At 43.4% G+C, this 13,816-nt stretch overlaps 1 protein-coding gene across 1 annotated transcript in view; it reads right to left on the bottom strand.

Annotated features, from left to right (window-relative positions):
* The window catches only part of st8sia3 (ST8 alpha-N-acetyl-neuraminide alpha-2,8-sialyltransferase 3), an 81,798-nt gene extending 69,606 nt beyond the window's left edge, over nt 1-12,192 (bottom strand). Inside the window, exons 1-2 of the mRNA XM_078424407.1 lie at nt 12,056-12,192; nt 11,793-11,878 (exon numbers count right to left, since the gene is read on the bottom strand). The gene's annotated coding sequence lies outside the window, so the exon portion shown is untranslated. The remainder of the gene's footprint in view (nt 1-11,792; nt 11,879-12,055) is intronic.
* Between the last annotated feature and the right edge of the window lie 1,624 nt (nt 12,193-13,816).

Raw genomic sequence — 13,816 nt, 5'->3', positions numbered from 1 at the left:
TTCCATCAATGCGTATCTAACTCTGAGAATGTAATCATTCATTTCATGCTCCTTTATACTTTTCTAGCATCCCTTGAATTAAGGGTTCCCAACCTTGTGTAACTTTACCCTCAGGGGTGAATTTCACCTACCCAGGGGGTAAATTTGTTGATTCTGGATTTGTACATATTGACTGACTGTTGGTTCAGGTATACCGGTATCTGTTCATCATTAGTTGTTCATAAATAAGTGAAATAACATTGTTATGTGCTATTATTATTATTATTATTATTATTTGAACTTAAAATAATAATGTTGAAAACAGTATTTTAAAATTTCCCCTTTGTCGGTTGCTTTATTATGGTAGAAGTGTAAACTCAAATTACTGAACAAAACAGGATGGGGGTAAATTTACTTCCGAAAAGTTGCAAAGGGGTAAACAGGACGTAAAAGGTTGGGAACCCCTGCCTTAATTGCATCTATGATATTCACTTCAACTGATCCGGCTAACGACAGGTTCTTCAGGCCATGTCGATGTACTTCAGCTTTGATGCATTGCTGTTAAGGTGCAGTTACAGCTGTTCTCTGTCCAGCGTGGCCCTATCCTAGAAAAATGATACCAAGTGTATAGCAAAGGCATTGACAGAGTGGAAGGATGCCAAATGCTGCCTTTAAGAGAGAGGACAGCAGGCTGATGTCCCACAGAACCACCCTCCACTTGGGTGGCAGGCATCCCATCAATTCTTAACCAGCACAAATACATAAGGGGAAAAAGGGTAACTAGAGAGAGAGTGGGACCTCTCAGGAATCAAAGCAGTCACCTCCATGTGGAGCTACAGGAGATGGGCAGGGTCCTAAATGAGTATTTCTCCTCTGTATTTACCGAGGAGAAAGACAGTAGGACAGAGGAAATTGGAGCAGTCACTGGAAGTGTCTTGAGAGCAGTCAGGGTTACCGTCGAAGAAGTGCTGAAGGTACTATCGTAATGGAAGGTAGACAAATCTCCAGGGCCTGATCAGATATATCTGAGGACATTTGCGGGAAACTAGAGAGGAAATTGCAGAAGCCCTGGTTGAAATTTACGAGTCGTCCTTAAATACAGGAGAGGTGCCGGAAGACTGGAGGGTGGCAAATGTTGTGCTCTTTTCAAGAAGGGCTGCAGGGAAAATGCTGGCATCTGTAGTTTGTAAGTTACTGGAGAGTATTCTGAGGGATAGGATATACAGGCATTTGGATGGGCAAGGGCTGATTAGGGATAGTCAGCATGGGTTTGTACGTGGGAGGTCGTGTCTCACATATCTGATTTATTTTTTTGAAGACGTGACCAAAAAGGTTGATGAAGGCAGAGCTGTAGATGTTGTGTACATGGACTTCAGTAAGGCATTCGACAAAGGTTCCGCATGGTTGGCTGCTCTGGAAGGTTAGATCGCATGGGATCCAAGGAGAGATAGCTAAATGGATAGCAAATTGCTCCATGGAAGGAAGCAGAGGGTGATGGTGGAAGGTTGCTTCTCCAACTGGAGGCCTGTGACTAGTGGTGTGCCTCAAGGTTCGGTGTTGAGCCCATTACTGTTTGTCATCTACATCAATGATTTGGATGGGAACATACAGGGCAAGATTAGTAAGTTTGCTGATGGTACAAAAGTTGCAGATAGTGAAGGTGATTGTGAAAGATTGCAGCCAGATCTGGATCGATAGGCCAGGTGGGTGGAGGAATGATTGATGGAATTTAATACAAAAAAGTGTGAGGTGTTGCATCTTGTGATGTCGAACAAGGGCAGGACCTTTACAGTAAATGGTAGACCTCTGGGTAGTGTTGTAGAGCAGAGGGATCTAGGAGTACAGGTGCATGGTTCCTTGAAGGTCGAGTCGCAGGTAGATAAGGTGGTCAAAAAGGCTTTTGGCATTTTTGCCTTTACCAGTCAGCATTTTGAGTATAGAAGTTGGGAGGTCATGTTGCAGTTGTATAAGACGTTAATGAGACCGCATTTAGAATATTGTGTTCAGTTCTGCACACCATGTTATAGGAAATATATTGTCAAGCTTGAAAGGGTTCAGAAAAGATTTACAAGGATGTTGCCAGGACTAGAGGGTGTGAGCTATAGGGAGAGGTTGAGTCGGCTGGGCCTCTATTCCATGGTGTGCAGGAGAATGAGGGGAGATCTTATAGAGGTATACAAAATCATGAGAGGAATAGATTGGGTAGATGCACAGTCTTTTCCCCAGACTAGGGGAATCGAGGACCAGAGGACATCGGTTCAAGGTGAAGGGGAAAAGATTTAAAAGAAATCCGAGGGGTAACTTTTTCACACAAAGGGTGGTGGGTATAAGGAACAAGCTGCCAGAGGAGGTAGCTGAGGCTGGGACTATCCCATCATTTAAGAAACAGTTAGACAGGTACATGGATAGGACAGGTTTGGAGGGATATGGACCAAGCGCAGGCAGGTAGGACTAGTGTTGCTGGGACATTGTCGGTGGGTGTGGGCGAGTTGTGCCGAAGGGCCTGTTTCCACACTATCACTCTATGACTCTAACAGACAGCTGGACTACAATGATACTCTGCAAGCCCATTGCACGCTGCAATCCACAGGCATTGAGGCAACAGTCAGAAGTCCCATGGGAACAATCTGATCTCCATAACAAAACTCAGGTGATGGGTAGCTGACCCATTGTGCTGCAATTTATTATCAGAAGCTTCATTATGCTGAAGTCACCAAAGTGGTTGTGTGTATCGTGCCTTCACTTCAAACATACTGGGAAGGAAGCACCAATCTCAGCACAACATCCAGTGCAACCACTACATCGTTTGCCTTTCTATTGTATTCAGTATTTCATTCTTCTCTTGCCATCACCATTAATATCATCTGATGTGGTAAAGGAGGCATGTGGTATGCTCGTCTTCATTGGTTGGGGCATTGAGTATAAACAATCAGGAAGTCATGATGCAGTGTTATAGAGCTTTGGTTATGCCGCAGTTGGAGGATTACAGGTACATGCAGTTCTGATCGCTGCAATACATTAAGGATGATGGCTCGCTGACCCATTGAGCCATGATGGCTTTGGAAAGAGTGCAGAGGAGGTTGACCAGAATGCTGCCTGGATTGCTACAAGGAGAGGTTGGACAGACTTGTTTTCTCTGGAGCATTAGAGGTTGAAGGACGGCCTGATTGGAGTTTATAAAATTATGAGAGGCATAGATAGGGAAGATAGTTTTTTCCCCCAAGGTGGAAATGTCAAAGACTAGTGGGCATAGCTTTAAGATAAGAGGGGTAAGTTTAAAAGAGATGTGAGGGGCTGGCTTTAAACGTAGGGGGATGAGTGGCTGGAATCGCAGCCCAGGGTGATAACGGAGGCAGATATGAAAGTGGCATTTACATGACAGTTAGATAGGGACTTGGACATGCAGGGAATGTCATTTAGTTTTAGTTTAGAGATACCGTGTGTAAACAGACCCTTTGGCGCACCGAGTCCGCGCCAATCAGCAATCCCCATACATTAATACTTTCCTACACACTTGGGACAATTTACAATTTTTACCAAAGCCAATTAACCTACAAACCTCTACGTCTTTGGAGTGTGGGAGGAAACCGGAGCACCTGGAGAAAACGCACACGGTCACGGGGAGAATGTACATACTCCATGCATACAGTGCCCATAGTCAGGAACGAACCCGGGTCTCTGGCACTGTACAGCAGCAATTCTAATGCTGCGCCAGTGTGCCCTGTAGGGGATATGGATTATATGCAAGCAGATAAGGGTTGGTCAGCATCATATTCTGCACAGATGTTGTGGGCCAAGGAGCCTGTTCCTGTGCTATGTTCCATGCACCTTTAAATGGCTGAGCAACCTCACTCTCAAGGAGGCCAGCATCTATGCTTCTTTTTCCCTCTGTCTCGGCTGCAGGTGACTGGTGCTCAGTACCTTACTTGTATAGATCCTGCTCCTCTTAAGTCACAATAGATCAGTCCTGGGGCTGGTGGCTGCGAGGCTAGTTTTTGCTTTTATCATGACTGTCTTCTGATTGTCATAGAACATGAAATAGTACAGCATAAGAACAGGCCCTTCGGCCCACAAAGTCCGTGCCAACCAAGATCTTCACTTGTCTACTTGCACATAACCCATATCCTTCCATTCCCTGCATTTCAATATGCAGATCCAAAAGTATTTTAAATGCCTCTATCGCACCTGGTTTAACCACCACCCCAGCAGCGCGTCCAGGCTCTCACCTCTGTGTAAAAAAACTCGCCCTGCACATCTCCCTTAAACGTTGCCCCTGCCACCTTAAAGCCATGCCCTCTAGTATTTAATTTTTCCCATCCTGGGAAAATGATTCTGAATGTCTACCCTATCTATGCCTCTCACAATTTTATATATTTTATATATTTCTATCAGGTAACCCAACAATCTCTGGTGTTCCTGAGAAAACAATTCAAGTCTGTCCAACCTCTCCCTTTAGCTAATACACCCTAATCTAGGCAACATCCTGGTTAACCTCCTCTGCATGTTATCCAAAGCCTCCACACCAATAGTGACCAGAACTGCACATAATACTTCAAATGTGACCTAACCAAAGTCATAAAAGCTGCATCTTGACTTCAATAAAGCTGCATCATGATTTCTGTATAGGGAGAGAGCAAACGAGACTGCAGCTGCGGCTCACCGGCAGTCTCTCTGTCTTTTTTTTCTTTTTTTGTCTATTGTCATCGTTTAATGTACGTTTTGTTCTATTTTTAACTCTGTTTATGTGGGGGGTGGTGGGGGGGGGGGTGGGGGAAACCTTTTTTCTAATCTCCTCCTCAACGGAGATGCGACCTTTACCGTGTCGTGTCTCCGTTCGCGCTACGGCCTAACACCGTGGAGTCGGCGGCCTCCAGCTGGGATCGACCTTGAAGACTCCGGTCGCAGGGCCCGGACTTACCATCTCGGAGGCTTCGGCCGTGGGCCCTGCAGACCGCAACATCGGGAGTTCGCAGGTCCCTGGCTGGCGACCGGCTTTCGGGAGCTCCAGCCGTAGCAGCTTCGACCGCCCCGGAGCGCGAGGTACGATCGACCCGCCCGCATGCCCTTCATCGCCCTGCGTGGCCTGGCCGCGGCATTTTCCATCGCCCGGTGGGGGCTCAGGACTTTCATCGGCCTGCACGGCTCGGCCCTGGGACTTTCCATCGCCCGGTGGGGGCTCAGGACCTTCATCAGCCTGCTCGGCTCAGCCCTGGGACTTTCCATCGCCCGGTGGGGGCTTCAAAAGTTGGGAGCCTCGATCGCCTCATGGCGCCACGGGAGAAGAATGAGGAGGAGATAATGACTTTTCTTTGCCTTCCATCACAGTGAGGGTGTGCCTGGAGCAATCACTGTGATGGCTGTTTGTGTTCAAATTGTATCTGTGTGTCCTGTGCTTTTTGATGTCTACTGCCGGACCCTGACGTGAGAGGACGCTGGCGCTGTTTGTTCGCCGCTTCTCCGTCAGGATAGTTTGTCTGTTTGTTTTTATGTTATGACTGTTTTTGTAAAGCGCTTTGAGCACCTGGTAAAGCGCTATATAAAATAAATGCTTATTATTATTATTATTATTATTATTTGCAGCTTATAAATCAAATGAGTGTGCAAATGGAGGGAGAACTGAAATATGAGAAGGAGAACAATGTTTTGAGGATACCATCATATTCAATGCTTTTGCCCTTGCAAAGATGTCATTAAATTGGAAAGGGGACAAAACATATTTAATATTTAAGGTGAAAGGAGGCTCCTTGGATCCCTTGCGATCTAACCTTTGGGTTCCTTTCGGAATGGCAGGCAGTGACCAGTGGGGTACCGCAAGGTTCGGTGCTGGAACCCCAGCTATTTACGATATACATTAATGACTTAGATGAAGGGATTAAAAGTACCATTAGCAAATTTGCAGATGATACTAAGCTGGGGGGTAGTGTGAATTGTGAGGAAGGTGCAATAAGGCTGCAGGGTGACTTGGACAGGTTGTGTGAGTGGGCGGATACATGGCAGATGCAGTTTAATGTAGATAAGTGTGAGGTTGTCCACTTTGGAAGTAAGAATAGAAAGGCAGATTATTATCTGAATGGTGTCAAGTTAGGAAGAGGGGATGTTCAACGAGATCTGGGTGTCCTAGTGCATCAGTCACTGAAAGGAAGCATGCAGGTACAGCAGGCAGTGAAGAAAGCCAATGGAATGTTGGCCTTCATAACAAGAGGAGTTGAGTATAGGAGACCGCACCTGGAGTACTGTGTGCAGTTTTGGTCTCCAAATTTGAGGAAGGATATTCTTGCTATTGAGGGCGTGCAGTGTAGGTTCACTAGGTTAATTCCCGGAATGGCGGGACTGTCGTATGTTGAAAGGCTGGAGCAATTAGGCTTGTATACACTGGAATTTAGAAGGATGAGGGGGGGATCTTATTGAAACATATAAGATAATTAGGGGATTGGACACATTAGAGGCAGGAAACATGTTCCCAATGTTGGGGGACTCCAGAACAAGGGGCCACAGTTTAAGAATAAGGGGTTAGGCCATTTAGAACGGAGATGAGGAAGAACTTTTTCAGTCAGAGAGTGGTGAAGGTGTGGAATTCTCTGCCTCAGAAGGCAGTGGAGGCCAGTTCGTTGGATGCTTTCAAGAGAGAGCTGGATAGAGCTCTTAAGGAGAGCGGAGTGAGGGGGTATGGGGAGAAGGCAGGAACGGGGTACTGATTGAGAGTGATCAGCCATGATCGCATTGAATGGCGGTGCTGGCTCGAAGGGCTGAATGGCCTACTCCTGCACCTATTGTCTATTGTCTATTGTCTATTGATTTAAAAGGGACCTGAGGACCACCTTTTTTAGACAGAGATATTTTAGACAGGGATATAGGTACGGAACGAGCAACCGGAGGAAGTGAGAGAGGTGGGTACAATTATGACACATGAACTGCACTTGGACAGGTACATAGATAGAAAAGTGATATGGGTGAGGTGCAGGCAAGTGGGACTCGTAGACGATGTGGATGTCATGAGTGAGATCTGGAAAATTGATAAGTGTGCGAAGCTTTGTTGATTGGGATAGGTAGTAGGTTGGTAATAAGGACAAGGAGCATGTAGCATACTCTGTAGTTGGCAGGATATGCAGATGGCAACCTATGACGTCCGCAAACCTCTCATGAGACTACATATTTTTAGGGACATTGAGCCCCTAGCTTTCATCTGCTACGTTTATTTCTGGTATGTTTCTCCAATCATAAGGTTCTCCTCAGATGTGGGACATTCTTCCACTTTTCCTCCTCCTTGGTGCAGTGTCCATAAACGTTCTATCATTGATTGCTCCATTCTCGGGTTTCCCCAGTCAACTTTGGTTGGGAAATGTCTGCCAGCACTGGTGCTAGCTACAATGCATTCCCCCTTTAGAGTTACTGGATGACATCAAACAGGCTAGCTTTAATCGGTGCTAACCATTCAATATTTTGGCTCCCAGTTGAAGTGACCAACCATTGACCTATGTGATTAGTGTCAAGTGAGAAAGCAACTTGACCTTACATGGAAGGGATGTGGGTGAGAAGCATTTTTCAATCCTCCATATCTATTTTCAGGGTTATTAGATTTGGTATCGGAGCTCTACCAAGGCTGGTTGAAAGATGCATTATTAGGCACCCAAAATTGAAAAGTGTTTAATTCTCCAGTGTTAAAATAATATTTCAATGTAGAGGCCAAACAAATATGGAGATGGGAATGGGAAATTGTGGATTTCCTTCCTTGTTGAGAATACAATCTGCAAAGCAGGAACAGATTGATTGGAGATAGACACAAAAAGCTCAGTAACTTAGCTTTTAACTCTGGAGTGATCCAAAATGTCACCTGTTCCTTTACACCGGAGATGCTGCCTGACCCGCTGATATACTCCAGCTTTTTGTGTCTATCTTCGGATTAAACCTGCATCTGCAGTTCCTTCCTACACAATAGATTAGATTGGCATTTGAGGGCAGTTCTCTGCTTCTTTGGCTTAAAATGGACGGCCGTTTCAGCGGTAATACGCGGGAACTTTAGACCAAATCCTGACCCGTTTGGGCAGCACAAGACTCGTGATGCCAACAATAACACAAAATGCTGGAGTAGCTCAGCAGCATCTCTGGAGAGAAGGAATGGGTGACGTTTTGGGTCTCAGCATTTTGTGTCTATCTTCGGTATAAACCAGCATCTGCAGTTCCTTCCTACACATGATGCCAATGTTATTTTACTCAGTTGCCTCATGGGGTATATTTTATTAAGTATTTAGTTGTTTAGTATGTATTGTCAAGTGACAAAGGAGAAGCTTATATCCTCTATTCCACCAGATGCTTCCTTCACTGTCTATTGTGTCCGAAAGAGTGTTGAAATGGAAGCCTTTTGAAAAATCAAGTACATTGCCTGAGAAACTAGATATTGATGATTTATTTTTGCAACATCTGAGGGAACTGTCCTAAGATTCATTGAGGATTTGAAAAACCTGTTGGGTCATTAGTCAAGGCTGCTTATTTAAATAGTGACATGATGCAGAATAACAGGATTTGACTGATAGCCTTGATAACCTTCAATTTCCTCTAGAAAGATATCGAGACAATGGCTAGCACAATTGGAGCCATACATGCCCTGGAGAAAGAGTGAAAATTCTCTGCAAAGAAGCACATTCCCTTAAACTACCTCCATGGGAAATTGAAGGCTACAAGTAGTGGTGGCTCTCTGTGAAGTTCAGAAAACAACTACAATTGAACCCTATAGCTCTCTAATATTCATAGGCAGGTTTTACCTACCAAGATGTTGTGGCCATTATGGAAACGTGGTTGTGGGAGGGACATGAATGGTAGCTCAATGGTCCAGGGTTTCAATGTTTCGGATTCGATCGAGAGGGAGGCAAAAGAGGTGGAGGAATTACGCTATTGATCAGGGAGACAGTCACAGTGGCATTTAGAGAGGATATACTGGAGGGTTTGTCCACTGAGGCAGTATGGATGTAGCTTGGAAATATGAAAGGTGCAAGCACTCCAATGGGATTGTACCACAATAACAAAAGGAGATAGAGGAACATATATGTAGACATTTTACCCAAAGATGCCAAAACAACAGGGTTGTCTAACTGGGTGATTTTTCCCAATATTGACTGGGACTTCCTCAGTGCCAATGGCTTAGATGGAGCAGAATTTGTGAGGTGTATCCAAGAGGATTTTTTGAAACAGCATGCAGACAAGTCAACCCAAGAAGGGAACATACTGGAGCTTGTGTTGGGAACTGAGACTGGCCAGGTGACTGGTGTTTGAGTTGAAGAGCATTTTTGGACAGGTGCCTTTGGTGGACCTTGCGGGAAGGCGCTAAATTGGAGTAAGACAACCTACAATTGTTATTAGGAGGAGCTTGGGAGTGTATACTGGAAGCGATTGTTATTGGGCTAGCCTACATCTGATATGTGGGAATTTATTAAAGGCCAGTTGATCAATATTCAGAACAGGCATGTTCCAATAAGGAGGAGAAATAAGAATGACAAATAAAGGAAATTTGCATGTCCAAAGAAGTTGGAAATTTAGTCAAAAGTAAAAGTAAACACATGAGGTTAAGAGGATGGAGTTAGGCAGAGCCTTTGAGGAATATGAAGGAAGGAGGAAAGAACTCATGCAGGTAATTAGAAGTGTCAAAAAGGGGCTATGAAATGGCTTGGCAAATCGAATTAAAGAAAATCCCAAAGTTTTTTATACCCATATTTGAAACAACAGGATAACCAGGGAGCAGGTAAGAACGCTCAAGGATAAAGGAAGTAATTTGTGCATGGTATCTGGGGTATTAAACAAATTATTTGTATCTGTTCGGCAAAAGCCTTTGACAAGGTCCCACACAAGAGATTAGTGGGCAACATTAGAGCATATGATATTGGGGGTAAGGTATTGACATGGATAGAGAACTGGCTGGCAGACAGGAAGCAATGAGCAATTAACGGATCCTTTTCATTGTTTTCAGAATGGCAGGCAGTGACTTGTGGGGTGCCGCAAGGTTTGGTGCTGGGACCCCCCCCCCCCCAGTTATTTACAATACATATTACCAATTTAGACGAGGGAATTAAATGTAACATCTCCAAGTTTGCGGATGACACAAAGCTGGGTGGCAGAGTGAGCTGTGGGGACGATGCTATGAGGCTGTAGGGTGACTTGGATAGGTTGGATGAGTGAGCAGAAGCATGGTAGATGCAGTATAATGTGCCTAAATGTGAGGTTATCCACTTTGGTGGCAAGAACAGGAAGGCAGATTATTATCTGAATGGTGTCAAGATTAGGAAAACGAGAGGTGCAATGAGACCTGGGGATGCTTGGACATCAGTCACTGATGACATTACCCTTAACAGCATTGATGTACAGATTGATACCGTGTCCAAGCCCTAACTCCCTGAAAGAGGCAACACAAGTAGAGAGAATGGTAAAGAAAGAATATGGTATGCTTGCTTTCATCGGTCGGGCATTGAATGCAAGAGTCAGAAAGTCATGAAGCAGCTTTAGAGGACTTTGGTTGGGCCATATTTGGAGTATTTTGTGCAATTCTGGTCACTCCAGGATGTGGAGGTTTTGGAAAGGGTGCAGAGGTGGTTTACCAGAATGATGCCCAGATTAGGGGATATTAGCCACAGGGAGAGGGTGGGCAGACAAATTATTTTATCTGGAATGCTGGAGATTGCAGAGAGACCCGATAGAATTATATAATAAGGATGAGAGGCATAGAAAGGATAGACAGTCAGAATCGGTTTTCCAGGATTGAAAATAAAATACTAAAGGACATAGTTTTAAGGTGAGAGGGGCAAAGTTCAAGGGAGATTCTCAGACAAGTTTTTGTTTTACACAGATGGTGGTGAGTACCACGAATGTGCTGCTGGGATGGTGGTTAATTAGTTGCATTTAAAAGGTTTTTGGATAGGCAAATGGATATGCAGGAAATGTTTGGATACGGTAGATAAGTGATGGTTTTAGCATTATGTTCGGCCCATACATTGTGGGCCTAAAGGCGTGTTCTTTTGCTGTCCTTTTCTATGTTAAGAACCTTTATGATACTCAGTGGATTTGATGGTCTTGTTGCACTCACTGTCCACCCAGTGATTTGAGACAGATTAGTTCCCTAATGTATTTACATTGAACAAAACAGATCTGGAAATTTTCCCCAATCTCCTTACCAGTTTTTATCTTTTAATCACTGTCGCTAAAACAGTGTTTCTTTGTCATAGACTCACATAGCATGGAAACAGGACCTTCAGCCCAACCTGCCCATGCCGACCAAGATGCCTCATCTACACTAATTCCACCTGCCCGCATATGACCCAGATTCCTCTAAACCTCTCCTATCCATATACCCGTCCAAATGTCTTTTAAATAAGTCATACAGCATGAAACAGGTGCTTTGGCCCAACTTGCCCATGCTGACCAGGATGCCCCATCCACACAAGTTCCAACAGCCTCTAAACCTTTCCTATCGATGTTGTTATAATACCTGCCTCAACTACCTCCATTGGCAGCTCGTTCCACAGTCTCACCACCACATTTCTTTCAGCAACATTACTGGGACAAAAGGAATCTCAAAAAATGAACGTGCAGCACAGGCCAAAGTCTGTAATTAATCAGTTCTGTTTTTAGAGGTGTCCATGCATCGAAAATTACACAATAATCACTCGCTATGATAAGCCACACGTCCTCAGTATTGTAATAAATTATTAATTAATATATTGGTAATGAATGCATTAAAAGCAAATATGACTGATAATAAAGAATTAATTACTAAAAGGAGAGAGAAAAAAACAGTTCTACCGTTCGTAGAAATGAATGCAAGTACGTACGCTGGACCTCTGAATTTCGTAATATTATGGGGCTCGATCGTATGTCGGGATGTCCATAGGTTGGACATTCTTAATCCGGGGATGGCCTGTAACACGAAATATCAAAGGTAATGTCAAAAGAGTATGGAAAACATTGAAAATAAGAACAAAATTTACCTAAGCAAGAAATCCTAGGTTCAGTCATTTTAAATCTGTGGAATTACAATGAAATTTTTAAAAGGGTGACATTTGAAGAAAAGTGCTGATTTAGCAATGATACTTACATAATCGACTAAGATTGTAATGCAAATCACGTAAAACGCTTAAATGTAACAAATTGGCACCTCAAGTGTTCAGGCCAATTTGTCTGCACTAGTGCAGAAAGAGAACAATTCTGCTCAGGCTGTGTGAGGGCCAGCTTGCTGAATGACACAGCAATTCTCGAATTCTCGACTTGAACATCCTTCACAACAAAAACCTGACAAACTAGGCAATGGATCTATTTGGATGAAGCTAGGTTAATAAGAATTATATTTAAAAAACAGCTGCTGCAGTCAGAAATGTAGCCTGCCAAGGGAAGTGAAATTTGTTGTAAACCCTATCCTAGATAGAATATATAGCGAAAGAAAAATGCTGAAATTTGGGAATCAAGTGCAATCATCAGCACACCCGAGAGTCTGGGCATGAATTATCTGTAATAATTGTCTGATGTGTTTGATCTCCATTCTGCCCCTCCTGTGATGTGTGGGTGCCATTTCTAACGCTCAGACATTTACCCTCCTGTCAAATAAAAGTTTATAGTCTAAAAGGTGAATATTCTGCAGAATAATATAGGTGAAATGAACTTGTATAATACTGTCGGTCAGGTGCTGATGAATTCTCTCCGGAATTCTTTACTGCATTTACACCTCTCTTTTCCCCGGGCAGTATTTCACAGGGGAAGTGAAATGTTACTCACACATTATGTTATCACAATCTGAGATGGAGAGAGTTTGAGAGGATTTGAATCAAGGCCTCCTGTGACCCAGTTGCTGTCAGCACGTTGTCTATTCTAATGTCTGCCTTGCCTCCTGGCAGCCCAAGGACCCTACTCTCCTCAGAGCTGAGGCAATTTAAATGGATGCCTGCACTGCCAACAAATTGCTACTCTGAAGCAATAATTCTGTAGAAATTTGCAAGAACCTTGTGGTAATAAATGTAAACTCCCTTTATTTGTTGAAAATATTTGTAATATCGCCCTTTCCTTTTGATCAAAATGCCCGTACAATCTGCAGTCGTAACTTTACACGTCAATGTTGAAATTGTGTATATTGTTCTAATAGTATGATTAATTATAAATATGTATTAATTTATAAAAGAATGAAGTAGCCATGATCTACTACATTCCTTGTGAGTAATTAGGTTCTGTTTATTTTAGGGTTCTGTTTATTCATGACCAGATATTCTTATTCATATTCTTAATTCACAAATTATATAATATGAAGAACATACAATTATTTGAGATCAGGGTTTCATAGTGCATTGACATTTACATTTGTTTGATATAAATTAGACAGGCAACATTTTGGAATGCCTCAACTCCAGGTGGTTTATGGGGCAGGGAGGGTCCTGGGCACATTTGGCAACATCGAGGGTAAAGGCAACAATATGGTGAGCAAATGGGGCCTCATCTCAGGTTTATTTGTAACCTCTTTATCTGCAATTGCAGTGATTAAAATTTTGACTTGTTCTTCAAGTCTTGGTTAATCTCCATTTCTCCCTCCAGATATTTCTGTGAAAAACAAGGAGTATAAACATGGAGGACCTACTCCCACTGTGAACTGCACCTACAGGAAATAATTCCGTAATTCAGTTGGATAGTTGTGCTCAGACTATGAAGAAGCTTTAATGGAAATTTAGGAGCTCTTTTCTCAGCTGTATGAAAAAATGTGCATGGAGACAATGTGAGTCTTCCACAATTATTCCCAATCCCCACCATTATCTTGATAAAACAAAATTAATTAGACCAGATTTTCTGAAGAAATCACAGAGTTTTTGAAGGGAAC

The sequence above is a fragment of the Rhinoraja longicauda genome, chromosome 1 (genome assembly GCF_053455715.1).
Source record: "Rhinoraja longicauda isolate Sanriku21f chromosome 1, sRhiLon1.1, whole genome shotgun sequence".
In the NCBI taxonomy this organism is placed as follows: domain Eukaryota; kingdom Metazoa; phylum Chordata; class Chondrichthyes; order Rajiformes; family Arhynchobatidae; genus Rhinoraja; species Rhinoraja longicauda.
Note: the sequence above shows the minus strand (reverse complement) of the source record. Positions and strands in the feature narration are given on the sequence as shown.